Here is a 19706-nt window from a genome sequence, read left to right as displayed (position 1 = left end):
TTTATACCATTTGGGTAATGCAAGCGTTTTTCTTGTTGAATGTGTAAATATTGGTCATGTATGTTAGTCTTTCACTGCTGTCCAATACAAGGATTTTGAAAATTTAAGTTAACATTTAATTTTGATAAGTAATGCTAAAATGTTTTGGTAAAGTTCCCAAAGATCCAAGATCGACAATTTATTTTTATGTTCCAAAAATTTGATTATCCTGATCCCCATTCTTCATATATGATAATCAAGGCAAAGCAAAGATTTTGAAAATTTAACCTAACATTTAATTTTGAAAGGATGATACTAAAATATTTTGGTACAGACTCCATAGTTCCAACTACGCGGAAGTATCGATAATTTATTTTTATGTTCCAAAAATGTTGTTATCTTGATCCCCATTCTTCATGTAAATTTATACGTTTAAATTAAATGGTAAACATAATAAAATTATATTCCTATTCTCAATTTTTTGTTCTGGTTCTCCAACAATTCTTATTTCAATATTTTCATTACAGGACCTACATCAATGTGGTGTCGGTGTTATATTGTACCTGCCAACATGTTTCCTTCACTCATTCATGTTTATGTCGCCATACAGGTCCTTCGAACCGACAACTAACCAGCCAGCCACTGTAGTCGTAGTCGTTGTCTGTCATTGGTATTTCCCCAAATATACATTAAAACGTTTCATTTTCATTGTTGATGTCTGTTGTTGTATTGTCAAACAGGACTTTTGTGTTGGGCTTCCGTACCAGCATGACGTATACATACTACCAGGCAAAAGGCCTAAAGCTGTCATAAAAACATACAATCGCACATAGGACGACATATAGACACACACAGAAAAGAGGCGTCACAAATGTACGACGTAATACTACTGTGACATGTCATAGTGGCGTCTTTCTATTGGGTGTTTTGAATGTTTGCTTTGGAAAACACTGAGAAAAATTGAAAAGACGGACAATTTCGTCTAAAAAAAAAACAACTGAAATTTTTAATAAACGACACGGACACGGTCATATTTTTGGACAACGAGGGGGTTGTCCTTATTGACGACACGAAGTTCGTTTTTATAGATGACACGGAGGTCGTTTTTATAGACGACTAGCTGCGCTTCGCTATCCCTTTTGATTTTATATGCATTCAAAATTTTATTTAAGAATAAATGTTGGATAAAAAAAAAAACAAATATAAAAATGAAAAAAAAAATATTGCACTACTTTAATGCGTTAATGTACAAACCCATTAGAAAAGCAGTAACATGGCATGCATACACGAAGGTTTTGTCCTTTGGATTTATTTATTTCATAGCAAATACCAAGCGTGCAGGAAACTGCAATTTTTTGAAGTTGAGTGGCATTTCTATTCCAATTAGTGAATTCGAGGTAGCAACATACTTCCCCGTAATAAGCGTATTTCAAATAAATTGTTGTGTTGTTTTTTAGTGTTAGCCGAAGGCGTTGTGGGTTAATGGTTCTTATTAAAATCATATTCCAATCTGATCCGATTTAAATATAATTTTAAAAAATTTACTTTTACACTAAATTCCGCCACAACTTTCATATTTCATTGAAATTGGTGCGTCAAATATGTGAGCTATATCCAAATGTGAAACGATTTTAATATAATTTTACTAATTTAATTTCTAATCAAAATCCCGTCACATATTCCACATTTTTTTGGAATCGAACATACATATCGTGTATGGTGCATAAAATACATGAAATCGGTCGAAAATATGTATGAGAGAAATCGGCTGAAGATATATATGGGAGCTATATCCAAATCTGAACCGATTTTAATATAATTTGGCAAATGTATATTCGTTTTAATTTCCGTTACACATTCCAAATTTCATGGAAATTAGAGATACATAGCGTTTTTGGTGCATCAAATACATGAAATCGGTCGAAAATATATATGGAAGCTATATCCCCATCTGAACCGATTTCAATATAATTTGGCAAATTTATTTTTTAGATAAAATCCATCACACGTTTCAAATTTCATTGAAATTTGGTATACATAACGTGTTTGGTGCATCAAATGCTTGAAATCGGTCGAAAATATATATTGGAGCTATATCCAAATCTGAACCGATTTCAAGATAATTTGGCAAATTTATTTTTTAGATAAAATCCATCACACGTTTCACCTTTTTGGTGCATCAAATGCTTGAAATCGGTCGAAAATATATATGGGAGCTATATCCAAATCTGAACCGATTTCAATATAATTTGTCAAATTTATTTTTGTTCCAAATTCCGTTACGCATTCCGAATTTGGAGACTGTATCTGTAATCGATCAAAAGATATGTGCCTACAAAATCTAAATTTTTGGGAGGTACCACCGATTCTGATGCTATATATCCACTTCCAAGTGTAATTTCAAAAATGTATATAGCCTATGTTACTTTCAGGCGATGTTGCAGTATACATGCAAATTTTCAGGAAAATCTGTTCAGCGGTTTTCGAGTCCATAAAAACAAACATACAAACATTTTCCTCTTTTATAGATATAGAAGATACGGAGGTCGTCCTTATAGACGATTCGGAGTTCGTCCTTATAGACGACACGGAGGTCATCTTCAAAGACACGGAGGTAATATTTATAGACCACGAGGTAATATTTATAATCGACTAATATTGGACTTAATAGTTCGTATTTAAATATGGTTGCAAAAATACGGAGACAGCAACAGCGACTAGTTGAATAATCTTTTTCCAGCGTGTATAAAGGAGAAATTATACATGCATGTCCATGACATCAGCCTTAGGTGACAAAGCTTTCACATCTTTTCGACATTTACATATACGTACGTATGTGGCTATGTCTGTCTATTGGGCTTTCTCTATCCGTATCTGTTTGCATCTGTCCCATTTATAGCTCTTTATGATGTTTTGCATAATGGTTTGCCAAAAGCTTAGAGCTCTAGCCTGGCCGATGTAGAGACACTGGTCAAATATGCCAAAACATTGATGAGGCTGATGTTGACGATGAGTTCAAAAGTTCTATGTTTATACAAATATACATATCTATGTATAACAAATACACATACCAAACATGTGTTTGTGTTGGGTGCGAGTTCGATGAAAATCTAAACATGTAGAACATTTTCAAACAATACTGACGTTTATCTAACAACAGTATTGACACACATTTTAGTCTAGATGGGTGCCTTAAATGCCTCTTGGAAATGTGTGTATGTGTGCGTATATGAATACCATAGGATTTATGTGTGTGTGAATGCAGGTCGGTAAAGAGGGTTAGAGGTTATATTCGGGTCGATTTATAAATGTTCAAAATAGAAAATCGTTGCAAATGACATTTAGATAATCAAACATTGTCACACCAGGATAGCACTTAGGATCATTTTGAATAATAATGACGTCAAATTGCTGTGCATAACGCCAGAAGAAAAAAACATGCAAAACAAAATATGTATGTTAATGGCTTTATAATGATAGGGAAACATAGGAGTAATATTAAATATGGGAAATTGTATAGTTTTCTCCATGTAATAGGGTTTATGTCAATTTTAATATTTGGTTTGTATTTCGAATTGGCACAAATATTTAGGTAGAACGCAATTTTTGCTATTAACGCATCAGAAATGCTTAGTTTGTGAAACGTCCTTATTATTTAGTCCCTTTTAAGAACTAAGGCGTTAATAGTTCTATGTATTTCTTACAAAAAAATCAAAAGATGGGTCCATATGTAAGTAGTCTAATATCGGGATCAAAAAGGGTAAAACTTAGTCGAAGATATGTAGTCCCATATTTCTTAATATTCGAGTAATAATCCCAAAATGAAACTGTAGCAACTACCTCCATTTGCCCTATATCAATGGTCCTATATATAGTCAACACAAAATGGTACAACATCGTGGCGCAAAAGTAATCCTATCAGAAAATGCTATAAATTTTACGATTGGCCCTTAATGTGAGTTCTGTTTTGAAATTTTTGTGGTAAACACATGCAAAATACACGTTAATAAACAATGTTACGCTACATTGCTCCAGAACGTGGTATATTGGTGACTATTTATTTGTGTTATTTCGTCGCAGATTTCCTGGCCGTCCAACGCCTACACTGCGTCGTTTAGCCGCTCGTCCCGAAGAGACTGGCACAAAAAAGATGCTGCTCGGCGTGGCATACTCTTTCTGCATAGAATATTGGCGCTGTAGCAATACACAAATGAAGATATAGACAACGAAATGCTCTCACCGTTTATCTTCGAAAAAATCGGATCAGCAGATGTCGTCTATATCGATGAAGAAGATGATGATTTTTCATGGAAAAAATTGGAAAATATATCAAAATTTGTGCTTCTGGTGTACTGAAAATCCGCGTGTGACCCACGAAGAGCCATTGCACCCTCTCAAAGTCAGTGTATGGTGTAATGTTTTCGCTAGAGTAGTTATCGAACCTTTTTCCTTCGAAAATGATGTGGGTCATACGGTTCCTATGAATAGTTAGCGCTACAAAGCAATGGTCAACCACTTCTTTTTGCCGCAACTTGATGAGTTGGGATTAGAAAACATGTGGATCCAACAGGACGGTGCAACGGCACACACTACACGTGCCACATTCGATATGCTGAAGTATGCATTTCCCAGGCTAATCTCTTGGCGATTTAGACTGGCCAGCAAGATCGCCTGATTCGACCGCTCCAGACTTCTCTTAAAGACAATATCCGTCAAGAATGTGAGGACCTATCGCCGGAAGTTTTGGCCTAAGTGATGGAAAATGCCACAAGAAGGGTTCAAATGCCAACAAAGTGTGTCTAGGCCATTTACATGACATCATGTTCTCGACATAATGTAAAAAATAAAACTAAAAGGCCAAATAAAAATAATCCACAAGAAGAACCAACGTTTTTCTTTTTTTTAATTACAGCCAAGAACCATCGGAAGTTTACTTTTGTGCCCCTTGTATATAGAACTATAACTTGAATCAAGGAACAAAAATCTTCGTTTAAAACGTTTTGATCAATGTATTCCCATATATCTAAATCTCTGTAATCATTCGAAAAATATTCAATTGAATCGCCTATTCATGTACCCAATTCCCAGGTACCCTATTCCCATGTACCCAATTCCCATGTACCCAATTCCACCAATTTCAGGTAAGGAAGTTATGCTATATAGTGGTAGTCCCATATATATTACAATCCAAATAATCATCCTAAAAATATGTAAAAAAAACTGTTAAATGTTTCCATAATTTATTCATTTGTCCATAATCATACACATAGTCGTACATTTTCCAAGATCATGGAGCGCAAGCCTTAGCTTGGGGAAATTTGCTAAATAGAATAGGTCAGCTATTTTTTACAATTCAAATATTTCTCCGAAAAAATGATTATAAATGTTATAGTTTCAATTGCCTATCCATTTGTCAATAGACATCGCTATATAGTCGATATACATAGTACAATATCAAAAGCGTAAATTTTAGCTTAAGAAATTCATTTAAACAACAGTAGTCCAGTATTTATATCAATATCAATAGATGTCGCCATATGTATATAGCGACAAAAATAATAATATTTCAATGATCTTTTAATCTGTTCTTACCTTAATCTGTAGCGAATGTTTTTCTATTATTCATTGTGTGAAGTTTCTGCAAGATAATAAAAATAATCAAATTTTAATTAATATTTTTTTTAAGAAATTGCAAAGGCAACACCAAATACCAACATAAAATAACTCGCTAAAATTGTCAAATACCGAATATCGGGAAGAACCGTTATATGGGGCCATACAAGAGCATGGGCCTGTTTGGGCAATTTTCTATCTATCTTCAAAAATCAAATTTTAAACAAAAAGTGTGACGAAGATTGTGATTTACAGTTATATGGGTATACAAGATGAGATGAAAAAACTGGAACCGTTTTGGTGAGAATTTTCCAGAAAAAAGTTATTCGTGATGGGTTTCAAGCGTGATTGATTTCAAGCGTTATTCGTGATGGATTTCAAGTGTGATTTCCTTATATTTGGCTGAAAAACCACAAGTGCTCGTTAGAGCACTCCAGCATTTAAATGTGAATAAATCTTTTGTGTCTCGCACCATCGTTCGTTACCGTGATACTGGTAGCGTAGCTCGGCGTCAAGGAAGTGGACGGAAGAAAACAGCAACATCATCTAAAAGTAAAGAAGCGACTTGATCGAAACCCGCGTCGCAGTGGCCGAAAAATGACTCGTGTGCTGAACATATCGCAATATTCAATTCGGCAAATTTTGAAAAAAGAGCTCGGAGTAAAGCCATTGAAATTTCAAAAAGTGCTAGAACTTACACCGCAACAGAAACAAAATAGACTCAAAAGAGCTAAAGAGTTACTTCGCTTGGCCGAAAGTGGTGAACTGCAGAATTTGGTTTTCTCCGATGGGAAAGCATTCGTTGTCCAGCAGTTTGTAAACAATCAAAATGATCGTGTTTACTTGCCAAAGAGATCAGCTAAAAATGTGCACCTTCGGTGGGCCGCCATAACAGCCGATAGTCGTTCTCCGCTCGTATTAATCGACCGTGGCATCAGAATAAATGCCGAATATTATCGTGAAAATAGTCTGGAGGGTGTATTAAAGCCTTGGGTACTCAAACATTTTGGCCGCAGACCTTGGACATTCCAACAGGACTCAGCACGCGCCAGCCAAGCATGGTTACAAAATGAGGTTCCTCGCTTCATTTCCAGCGCCCAATGGCCAGCAAAATCTCCGGACACCAATCCGTTGATCTATTATGTCTGGAATATTTTGGAAAGCAAGGTTGGCACAAAAAATACCAAAGTGTCGATCACCTCACAGCAACATTCGGGCAGCCTGTGACGCTTTCATTGGCCGTTTGAAGGCCGTAATTCGTGCCAAAGGTGACCAATTCGAACAAATCTAAACTTATTCTACAATTTGTAGTTATTCCCAGTATTTTTTGCTTTCATTCAAGAAAATTTAAAAAAAATGTAAAAAGTATGGCGTTTGACTTTGTTGCAGTTTTTTTTTATCTCAACCTGTATATTATTTCTGCAGTACTTTTGGTATTGAAAATGGGCCACGTTGTTCCATAGCCCCCATATAATGGTACCTACCTATTTTCGATATTTTGGTGATTTAAGCGACATTATTCACTCGAAATGTTTCAAATTTGGTATTTGTAGTTCGTAAAGGATACTTCAGTCTATGACAGAAAATTGTCTGTGCAGGTTCACGTTTTTGGTATAGCCCCCGTATATCAGTACCTCCCTATATTCGGTATTTTGATGATTTTAGCTACATTATTCACCAGAATTGTTTCAAATTTGGTATTTAAAGTTCGTAATGGATTTCGTATGTAGGTTGACGTTTTCGTATATCCCCCATGTAAAGGTTTTTATTTAAGTGGTAGTTTTCGGAATTTTATTTGAAAATTTTCAAGTTCCTTCCAATGGTGGAGAGCATAGCTGCTTTTTTACTTGTTTCATATTGCATTAAGCAATGGCGTGTTGTTACAAAATGCTTGCTAGAAATTAGCCACAGGGGAAAATAACTCATTACAATGTAATATAAACAAACATAGTTTAGCATTACCAGTGGGTTGACCAATAATGAGATATTCTTACAAGGATTATACCATGTCGACTCTAAAACCGTAAACAAGCAAAAAAAAAAACGATATTAGAAGGCTTCAAGCATTTATTTATGTTCAACCATTTTTGTTATGTCATAAAGATTGCACCTTCCCTATGTGGAGGAGCTAACAGAAGAAGTGGTTGGATTTGCCACACTCGATCTATGTTTCAAACAAGTAAAAAAGCAGTAAGTTCGGCCGGGCCGAACTTTGAGTGCCCTCCACTATTTGGAACGAATTAGAAAATATTCAAAAACGCCTTGTGTGGAATTTCAGACAATTCCGTTGAAAAATGTGGATGAAATCATCAAAATACCGAATATCAGAGGGTACCGATATATGGGGGATATACGATATCGGGGACCTATACAGACAACTCTCTTTCAGGGAGTAAAGTACTCACAAAGAACTCCTTGTGTGGATTATCAGACAATTCCGTTGAAAAATGTGGGTAAAATCATCAAAATACCGATATCGTGGACCGTGGATATACGATATCGTGGACCTATATAGACAATTCTTTTAGAGGGGGTAAAATGCCTACAAGGGACTCCTTTTGTGGAATTTCAGACAATTTCATTGAAAAAAGTGGTTAAAATAATCAAAATACCAAATATCAGGGGTACCGATATATGGGGGATATACGATATCGGGGACCTATACAGACAACTCTCTTTCAGGGAGTAAAGTACTCACAAAGAACTCCTTGTGTGGATTATCAGACAATTCCGTTGAAAAATGTGACTAAAATCATCAAAATACCGAATATCGGGGGTACCGTTATATGGGGGCTATACGATATCGTGGACCGATATACCCCATCTTCGAACTTGACCTGCCTGCAGACAAAAGAGAGATCTGTGCAAAATTTTAGCTTCCTATCTTAATTCGTTTAAACTGTAGCGTGATTACAACAGACGTACAGATGGACGGACAGGGCTAAATCGTCTTAAAATTTTACGCTGATCAAGAATATATATACTTTGTTGGGTCTAAAATGATTATTTCGATGAGTTACAAACGGAATTACGAACTTAATATACCCTCCATACCTTTTTTGGTGGAGGGTATAAAAAATACAAAGAGTCGTACCTTTACTTGGATGAAATTGGATACTCCCTTCGTGATTTATTGTGCGCCCAACCACACAGACGGACGCAGAGATATCGCTTGATCCATTGCGAATTTTCTGATAAGTATTTGGACAAAAGAGATTTAGTGTCTACAAGGCATATTTTGGACTATCACATGATGATGATGCACAGCACAATTTTTGAAGTCAATTATGCAGAATAACACATTACATGGTAATGGAAATAAACAACCCAACAGATGGGGGACTTGCAGCCAAATGAAGAAAAGCCTAATATGAGTTGTCGATGCAGATTCTAGACTTTGAACAACCTTCTATACTCATATCAGAGGAAAGCTAGTTAAATACCAGTAATGGATAATACACAAACTGTTGTATTTAACAAATTGTATATTCTACGTATTTGGCAAATTTGAGTGACCGAAGAAAAACTTCTCATTTCTTGTGATATGTCCTTATACTAATGAGTCAGTAGGTGGCTTTCTAGGTAGGTATAGCTTCCATAAATTGATAAAATATATTTATTTATGATTTTTTATAATTGTATAAAATACATAAACACAATATGTTTTTTCTTAAATATTATGAAACACCTTAGTCCGCTAATAAGCTCTACAAGCAATAGCCCATCATTTCTTCTGTCCGACAAGATTTTAGGCAGCATTCATCATAAATGCCCACTCGGTGTCGTTGTTTACGAATTTTACCCAAATCGTTTATATGCTCGCCATACAATATATCTCCTAGCAAAGAGTTCGAATCGTCTTCTTCGAAAATATCTATAATATCAAAAAGTGGAAGTCAAAATGGAAGTCAAATAAATCAATTAATTCATTAATTAATCTAATTAGTTGTTATTTAGGCAGTAAGTAACTTACATTGTTTTCTAATCGACTTTTTGGTAAGATTCATTCCATTAAAGCCATCAACACAGACCGCATTCAAAATTTCTGTTAATCCCGAACCACATGCACGTATGTTTAAAGAATTTATCTCATGGACGACAGCGAAGAATACAATTAAAATAAAGACTTTCATGATTTCGAAAATAGCTTAGACTGTTTGAGGTCTTCGAGGTTCAAAACGATTTTATGTAATGTCTTCTGAAGACTGTAATAGTTGTTATTTATACTAAAGGTTTTATTTCGAGAGTCTGGAATCAAGGTAAAAAATAGTATGTAAATTAACAATCCCACATCTTTGTGGTGTTTTAGCAAAAACACATCCATATTGTGCATATCCTTGAGCTTATAGTCGTATGCGAATGCAAACAAGAAAGGCAAGAATAGAGTCAATAACAAACCAAATAGCTATGAATTTTAATTAATACTAAATATTTAAACTTATTTATAAAAAAACAAGTAAGCAAAGGCTAAAGTCGTGCGGGGCCGACCATGTGATACCCTACAACACTACAACATGTTAGAAGACCCCTTATATCCAGATCGATTTTGGAAGATTTCGCTTTTGAAATTATGTCAAGAGACATTGACCAGGGACATTTGCCCAATATTTAACCACTCCGTCATACTGTTAGTTGTTGTGGTCCATTTTCCATCCAAAATACTAGAATCCTTCCCTGTCCTTAACTCTCTTCTCAGGCGTGTTGATTGGCTTCATATGTGTGATCAGGATTTTTTTTCTGTTTTTGGTTCATTTGAACCCCTAAATATTTTGCGATCATCTTCAAAAGCAAGAGGCCCCTCTATATCTCTAAATTTAGACTCATCTATATGTTTTGCTTGTCTACGATATTTTGCTACATTTGTCAACGAAATCAGCATAAAAAGCCAGAAGTTCGCCTTTTGTGTATTTCATTCTATTTCCATTCTACTCGCTGTCCTAAACTCTAACTTTATGCGAGATTTCGTGTCCTTTGGTTTCTATTTGTGACCTTTATAATGGCTGTAAAATCAGGAACATTTTTAGTTTTTGGTCCATTTCAACCTCCTAATATATTGCGGACGTCTTTGAAAACAATTCTGAGCCCAACCCGAATCATGTGAAAATTTTCGTGAGTATCGGACGATATTTGCAATCTATATATAATAACCCCCACCTGTGTTGTAAGCTGAAAAAATATTACAAAATATTATAAGTCAAATTGAAAAAAATCGCATGCGATAAAAAATATGAAAAAATAAAAAAATGTCACAAATACTACAAAATTTATTTAACATCTTTATTGGCATATTTTTATGCGATTTTTTTTAGATTTTATACTTTTATGTCAAGAGGGCATTCTGAATTGACAAAATTTGTCAAAATCGGTCTAGCCATTCTTGAGATATAAGCATTGTAGCTAACATCCCCTTCCTTCTATATATACATTGTATATATTTTGCTATATATAACCGATATACTTACTGTCGGCATCAACGTAACGGTCAGAATTGACCTGTTCGTCTATTTGTGATTTCGCCAGGATTAAAAATATTCGCGATTTAATGGAAAAATTGACTTTTATTTAACACAAATGTTGCGGCCTATTTCACCCACTAAATATTACCCGATTACCATCAAAATTGGAAGGCTCAGGCCCAGCTCTAAGCCCAAGCCCCATGGTAACTTCCGCTTTGATTGGTCTATAATTGCGACCTGTAGAGCAACTGCAAAATCATGAATTTTTTCAGTTTTTGGTCCATTTCAACTAAATATTATGCGAAAAGAAATAGGGTTCTATTCTGACCCTAGCCCCACCTCCATTCTAAATTTCGTGAAGATCGGGCCATAATTGCGACCTGTAGAGTGATTACAAATTAACATGGTCAGACGGACGGACGGACGGACATACATAGCTAGATCGACTCAGTTCGGCGAGATAGGAAGATCCATATATACTTTCCTATATGGGAAACCAATATTTCGAGGTGTTACATAATTTTTGGCCCAATCAAACTTATAATACCCCCAACACATAGTGTTATTGGGTATAATCATATGCTAAAGAAATTGGGGGATAAGTACCTAAACTTCCTGATCCTGATCGCATCAATTCCAATGTAAAATTTTTTTTCAATAATTTTTCTCCTTTTCCCCACGATGCCGATTCTAAAAAAAAACATGGTTCAAAACTATTTTTAACGGTATAGTAACAAGTCAATATTTCGTACACATTTACTTGTCATTAAAATTCTACTATGAGACATCATAAGTCTTAACCTTACCTAAACGCCAGGGATTATGTGAGTTTATGGAAAATACTACTACTATGACTAAAACACCGAAATACGACATTTGGCTGTACCGTTATATGAGGCTATATCAAAACATGGACCTATATTACCAAATTTTTTTGCCAAACATTTGGCCGATTTAGAATACATCTGAACGAAATTTTATTAACCTTATTTATTTTGTTCTGAAGCTAGATTGATATCCACAGACGTACAGACAGGCAAGCGGAAATGGCTACATTTTATGTTGAACTAAAAGAGATATTTCGAGGAATTACTAACCTAAAATGTCCTCAGCACAATGGTGGATGGTATACAAATTGTCATATACTGAAGTTTGATATTTGGTGTATCTGTTGTCCAAAGTCGGCTTTCTTACTTGTTAGAACAACAGAACATCGAATGGCCATATATTTTTATATCCTTCACCATACATAATATTAAGAATATGTTAAGTTTGCCATTATATATATTCTTGATCAGCATAAGATTCCATTTCAATTTAGCCATGTCCGTCCATGTGGAAATCAGTCTAGAGGCCGGACGGACTGAAGTATGTGGACAAAATTAAAAATGGGTTTAATATATCCACGTTTTGGTATAGCCCCCATATAACTATACTGGCACATTTAATGTATTTTTAGTGTTTAAGTCACACTTTTACTATAAATTTGCAGTTTGTGTTCCCAGTAGGTAGGGAAGGTCCTTGCAGAAAACTTTACATATAGGTCCAGGTATTATTATATACGCATATAACAGGTGTTTGAAGTTCGACAGAAAATTGTCCATATAGGGTGAGATAAAAAACTGCAACAAAGTCAAACGCAACCCTTTTTACATTTTTTTAAATTTTATTGAATGAAAGCAAAAATTTTGGAAATAGCATCAGATTTTGGAAAAAGTTTAGATTTGTTCGAATTGGTCACCTTTGGCACGAATTATGGCCTTCAAACGGCCAATGAAACCGTCACACTCTGCCCGAATGTTGCTCTGCGGTATTTAGACCCATTCCCTGCGAAGCGGTTGAGGTGATCGAAACTTTGGTATTTTTTAGTACCAACCTTGCTTTCCAAAATACTCCAAACACAAGGGTCCTACCATTCCGGAGATTTTGGTGGCCATTGGGCGCTAAAAATGAAGCGAAAAACCTCATTTTGTAACCATACTTGGGCGGCGCACGCTGAGTGCGATGGTGCTGAGTCCTGTTGAAATGTCCAAAATGTGCATATCCTTAAATAAAAACCTTTACATGGGGTATATACGAAAACGTGAACCTGCACAGACAATTTTCTGTCATAGACTGAAGTATCATTTACGAACTACAAATACCAAATTCGAAACATTTCGGGTGAATAATGTCGTTTAAATCACCAAAATATCGAAAATAGGTATTACCCATTATATGGGGGCTATTGAACAACGTGGCCCAGTTTCAATACCAAAAGTACTGCAGAAATAATATACAGGGTGAGATAAAAAAACTGCAACAAAGTCAAACGCTATACTTTTAAATTTTTTTTAAATGTTCTTGAATGCAAGCAAAAAATATTGAGAATAGCTACAAATTGTAGAATAAGTTTAGATTTGTTCGAATTGGTCACCTTTGGCACGAATTACGGCCTTCAAACGGCAAATGAAAGCGTCACAGGCTGCCCGAATATTGCTGTGAGGTGATCGACACTTTGGTATGTTTTTGTGCCAACCTTGCTTTCCAAAATACTCCAGACATAATAGATCAACGGATTGGTATCCGGAGATTTTGCTGCCCATTGTACGCTGAAAATGAAGCGGGAAACCTCATTTTGTAACCATTCTTGGGCGGCGCACGCTGAATGCGATGGTACTGAGTCCTGTTGGAATGTCCAAAATCTAAGTCTATGTTCAGTTCACTATCTATTTTTTCGCCACTGCGACGCGGGTTTCGATCAAGTCGCTTCTTTACTTGTCGAACAATGTCTGCTAATGTTTCTGTTTTCTTCCGTCTACTTCCATGACGTCGGGCTACGCTATCAGTACCATGATAACGAGCAATAGTACGAGATACAAAAGATTTATTCACATTTAAATCCTGGAGTACTCTAACGATAGCCACTTGTGGTTTTCCATCCAAATATAAAGAAATCACACTATCACGCTTGAATTCCATCACGAATAACTTTTTTCTGGAAAATTCTCACCAAAATGCTTTTGTACGCTTGTAAACAATATAATGAGCTGTAACTGTAGGACGAGTGCCTGGGAAATGACAGCAGTCTGAAGTTGGTTGCAGTTTTTTCATCTCACCCAGTACATTTGAGTAAAATTTATCAACCCACTCCATTTCTTTTGGAAGCTAGAGGGATTTCCACAGACTGACAGACGGGCGGACATCGCTATGTCGACATAGAATTATATCTAAAATGTATATTTCGACGTGTTACAAACGGAATGACAAACCTAATATACCCTCCATACTATGGCGGAGGGTATAAAAAGTGATTTCATTTCTCTATTGACCTATAGTGAAGTTTTATGAAGAACATATTTGTCTTCGACGTAATCTTTTTAGAATAATGTGGATTATTAGTCTAGCGTCGTACTGGTTGGCAATATTTTCCCTTAAAATTTCTCTTTTTGTGATTTGCCAAATTACAAAACTGAGCACAATTTCTAGATTGACTTTAATAATTGATAAAAGGAATTATTCATTTATATTTAAATTGGTAGGTAAATACATGAGGCTTATATCATCAGCATTATGTAAACTTAAATGGCACACAACGGTAAATATTAGTTAACAGAATAATCTTAAGCGATTTGTTTGATACGGATGTTATGCGATATTCTCTTGTGGGCATTTAAATCGGATTATATAATTAATGCTCGTTTAGAAGGTGTGTGTGTGTTTAAAAGTGGGCGTGTGTGTGTGTTTGGGTATGTGTTGAGTGATCAGGGAATTAAATATGGCATTTGAATTTGATGGAGTGCAATTTCCAATTGTTTGGGTTACCAATTTATTTAACAATCTATTGGAATGTGAGAGATGTATTGGAGAAATCTATAATAGAGTCTGAAAAATATAGCGACTTGGAGAAAGTTGTAAAGGTAGAAAGACAAATATTCAAATTGTTTTTTTTTTTTTTTTCAAAAAGTAAATTAAAAACTGTATATTAAATTTCTCCCAGATGGTTCGTAGGGGTTCATTTTCTGTCTTTTTGCGAATTTTGAGAAGAAAATAATTAAATATGAAATAAATAAATAAAATAAAAATAAATAAATCAAATATGAAATAATGCAAGTCATTATTTCATTTTTTTCATATCGAGAATTTTGAGAAAAAAGTTTTTAAAACTCTTCAAATATGGCCCAATTTAGGAAAACCGAATGCCTGAACATATCATAAGATGCTTTATTAACTAAAAACTTCAACATGTTCCTCTAAAAAACTTTTTGAGTAAGTGAACAATGTGTCGTAATTAAAATATTTAAAACTCGCAATTCAATTTGATTGAATTACTCTGAATTTAAAACTCACAATACAATTAAGTATATGATGAATAAAATTATTTTGAATTTTTCTACAAACTCCCTCATAGCTTTTCACCTAACCAATAATTCAATTATGTCCCAACCACCGCATTTTTACTGTGAGTTGAGAATAAAATTATTTTATGGCTTTTATCGAAATATCGATGTGTGGTTGAAGGGAAACTCTTTTCAATAAGTGGTTTGTATTTAAAAGCATGCCAATTGAAATATATATTGGCAGAAATTATGATATACACCACCACTTAAATTGAGAAATGGAAATATTAAAAATTGTGGCTGAAATCAATTCATTTGAATCAGTGACGTGTGAATGGGTATTTTTGTAAAAGTATATATTTTGAATTTATTAGCCAGAAGTCGAAACAGGAAAAAAACATACCAATAAAATGAATTTATTTTATAATAAAATATATAAAGTATCCATGCATATATAATTGGAAAAGTTAAGTTGGTGTATACATACCCAAAGAGGTATAAAAGTTTTTTTTTTTCAGTCAAATAAATATAAGATATTATGGATTTAAATGTGTACAGGGTGAGATAAAAAAATGCAACGAAGTCAAACGCCATAATTTTTACATTTTTTTTTATATTTTATTGAATGAAAGTAAAAAATGTCGGAAATAGCATCAAATTTTAGAATAGAATGTTTTTTTTATCGGAGAAAAGCAAATTCGGCAGTTCACCACTTATGGGCCAAGCGAAGCAACTCTTCAGCTTTTTTGAGTCTATTTTCTTTCTGTTGCGGTGTAAGTTCTTGCAATTTTTGAAATTTCAGTGGCTTTACCCCGAGCTCATTTTTCAATATTTGCCGAATGGTAGATTGCGATATGTTCAGCTTACGAGCTATTTTTCGGTCACTGCGACGCGGGTCTGGATCAAGTCGCTTCTTTACTTTTCGAACCATTTCTTCCGTCCACTTCCTTGACGTCGGACTTCGCTACCAGTATCACGGTATCGTAACGATGGTACGAGACATAAAAGATTTATTCACATTTAAATACTGTAGTGCTCTTACGATAGCCACTTGCGGTGTTCCAGCCAAATATATATCACTTGGAGAAGGATTATATTAAAACAAGGATTATATTAAAACAAGGAATTTCCAAGCTTTATAAGATATCTGGTACCAAATATCTGGTACCAAAATCATTGTTGTCGAATGCATATTAAGAATTTGAGAGACTTAAACACCAAATCGGATGAAACATAATGGAAGCTATAGCTATATCTGAACCCATATTCTCCGAATTCGATGTACTTGCAAATGGACTGAATTCGGTCGAATGTACCATAATTCAGGATTTTTGAACTGATATTGGCTATTTGGTGCACAAATAACCCGAAATCTCTTCAAGATATATGTGGGAGCTATATCCAAATCTGAAACGAATGGTGCCCAATTAACCCGAAATCGGTTGAAGATATATGAGAGCTATATCTTAATCTAATAGAGTTCGTCCTTGGGCCAAACAAATATAGTTTGCATAATTTCATCTCAATCGGATAATAAATGCGACCTGCATTTCGTTCACAAGAATACATGGAGGGACTCAGGGAATTGACTCAGAAGAGATTCTATGAAGATCCTCAAAAGTTATAACCAATGCACAAAGACATAATACCCTTACCACTATGTGTTATAGGGTATAATGAGTTTTCCGACTTTCACTTTTGTTGTCACATTGTATCAATTTGTAACCGTAATGACATTTTAAATTGTTTTCCTATCTCCATAAATCTCGATTTTCTTTTCATGTTGAATGTGATTGTTACTTTTCTGTCAAAGTTGAAAATGAGAAGGATACCATCAGGAAATCAATCGATTATTGACCTCTTAAGGTGTTGTCAATAATGGATGGGGAGCTTTGAATAAATTTCATATTTCACAGAATCTAAAATAGATGGACAATGAATGGCATCTTAGGCATTTCGAATGTGTAATTTGCAAAGGACATTTGTGGCTTTATTGGCCTTGTGTGCGTCTGTATGGGCATATTATTTCATTAGATATTTGCATTTGGTCTACAATTTGCATCTGTTGTCATTTATGTTTGAGAAATGGATATTCTCTTGACATAAATTACACACCTATATGGTTATTGAGGGATTTAGTGAAATATTAATTTTCCGTAAAATGATAATTTTGACAAATTAGACAATAACATACATTCATTAATTAAAATATTTAATAGAGAAATTATGTGATATACTTGGTAATATTGTATAGAGTGTTAATGAGAGAACTAAGTTGTTGAAACTCGAACATTGAGAAATGACAATGTGTTTAGGGGGAACCAGGAATTTAACATTTTTGTCATAAGCCATTAAAATATTCAAATGTGAAACTTGAAAAAAATCGGTGAATAATTTATGGGGGCTATACCAAAATGTGGAGCTGCACAGACAATTCTCTGCCTTAGGCTGCAGTATTCATTACGAAATTCAAATACCAAATTTCAAATATTTCCGATGAATAATGTCGATAAAATCATCTTAATACCGAATATAGGAAGGTAATAATACCGAATACAGGAATATACGAAGACGTGGACCTGTACAGACAATTTTCTGTCATATGCTGTAGTATTCATTACGAACTTCGAATACCAAATTTGAAACAATTCCCTTGAATAATGTCGCTAATAATATCAAAATACCGAATATAGGGAGATACCGTTATATGGGGGCTATACGAAGACGTGGACCTGCACAGACAATTTCCTGTCATAGGCTGTAGTAACTATTACGAACTTGAAATACCAAATGTAAAACAATTCCTGTGAATAATGTCAGTAAAACCATAAAAATACCGAATATCAATGTTCTGTCAACGAAGCTAGTATCCATGTGGCAAAAATCATCCAAATATCGAATATCGGGAGATACCGTTATATGGGGCTGGACAAAAACGTGGACTTATATGTACAATTCCGTGGAAAAATGTGGGGATAATCATCAAAAAATCGAATTTTGGGAGGTACCGTTATATGGGGGCTATACGAAAACGTGGACATATATGTACAATGTTACGCCACCAAAACGTGGACCTATATATACTATGATTCGCAACCGGAGCTACAAACTATAACGAACGACAAATGCCATTGAAAAATCCATGGAAAAATATGGCAAAAATCATCAAAATGCTGAATATCGGTAGGTACCGATATATGGGGGCTATACGAAAACGTCAACCTATATATACAGTGTTCCACCACCGGAGCTAGAATCCATAACCAACTACAAATACCATTTTTTGACAAATCTATGAAAAAATGTGGCGAAAATCATCAAAATGCTAATAATCGGGAGGTGCCGTTATATGTGGGCTATACGAAAACGTGGACATATATGTACAATGTTACGCCACCGGAGCTAGAACCCATCACGCATTACAAATGCCATGTTTTGTACGAATCTGTAAAAAAATTGCAACCATCAAGATACCGAATGTCGGGAGAAACGGTTATATGGCGGCTATACCAAAACGTGGACCTATATATACTATGATTCGCCATCGGAGCTACAAACTATTACGAACTACAAATGCCATTGAACAATCCATGGAAAAATATGGCAAAAATCATCAAAATGCTGAATATCGGGAGGTACCGTTATATGCCGACTATACCAAAAGGTCTAATTTTCAATACCATCCTAGACACAAATGTTCCAAATGTTGAAGCTCTACGTCAAATAATGTGGACTGTATCATGATTTCAACACACAGACGGACAGACAGACGAACTTTGTTAAATTGACATAGACTTTAATGCTGATATGAATGTTAGTGGGAGTATACTTAATGGGGTGTACGACGAATATTTAGGGAGGAGTGTTCAAAATTTGGACCCATTATTAACTAATTTCAGTTTGTTTGAACAAATAAGAACCCCAAATATTAAACCGTTGGCTAATCCGGGGATACTACAAAAGGAGGACAAACATTGAAAATCTCTGTCAATGTTAACCCCATGAAAACGTGGGCTATGCGTACACAAAGTTTTCGAAATATTCAATTGCAGTCACTTTGGCTGGAAGATTCGATAAGTGCCTTCAATACATTAGCGCTTATTTGCAAATATTCCATAGTAATTCTATTTCCAATTTACATACTACCCTCGTAAGACCTGTTACATCTATGTTACATTAAACCAAATCCGTAATGGGGTTTCTGGCGGAAATTGTTATTACAAATGAATGAGAACCCTCTGTTAATGGCCTTTATAGTTCCGCCCAATGCTAAGTGAATGTTACACAACTTAAAATACATAAATGTGCGTGTGTGTGATACGTTGCGGTTAAAAGAATT

At 34.9% G+C, this 19706-nt stretch overlaps 1 protein-coding gene across 2 annotated transcripts in view; it reads right to left on the bottom strand.

Moving 5' to 3' along the window:
* The window catches only part of LOC131806795 (uncharacterized), a 175833-nt gene that overhangs the window by 37146 nt on the left and 118981 nt on the right, over window positions 1-19706 (bottom strand). For both annotated transcript variants that reach the window (XM_059131478.1, XM_059131477.1), the window contains exon 4: window positions 5572-5617. The gene's annotated coding sequence lies outside the window, so the exon portion shown is untranslated. The remainder of the gene's footprint in view (window positions 1-5571; window positions 5618-19706) is intronic.

This window comes from Musca domestica, unplaced genomic scaffold (assembly GCF_030504385.1).
Source record: "Musca domestica strain aabys unplaced genomic scaffold, Musca_domestica.polishedcontigs.V.1.1 89, whole genome shotgun sequence".
Lineage (NCBI taxonomy): Eukaryota > Metazoa > Arthropoda > Insecta > Diptera > Muscidae > Musca > Musca domestica.
Note: the sequence above shows the minus strand (reverse complement) of the source record. Positions and strands in the feature narration are given on the sequence as shown.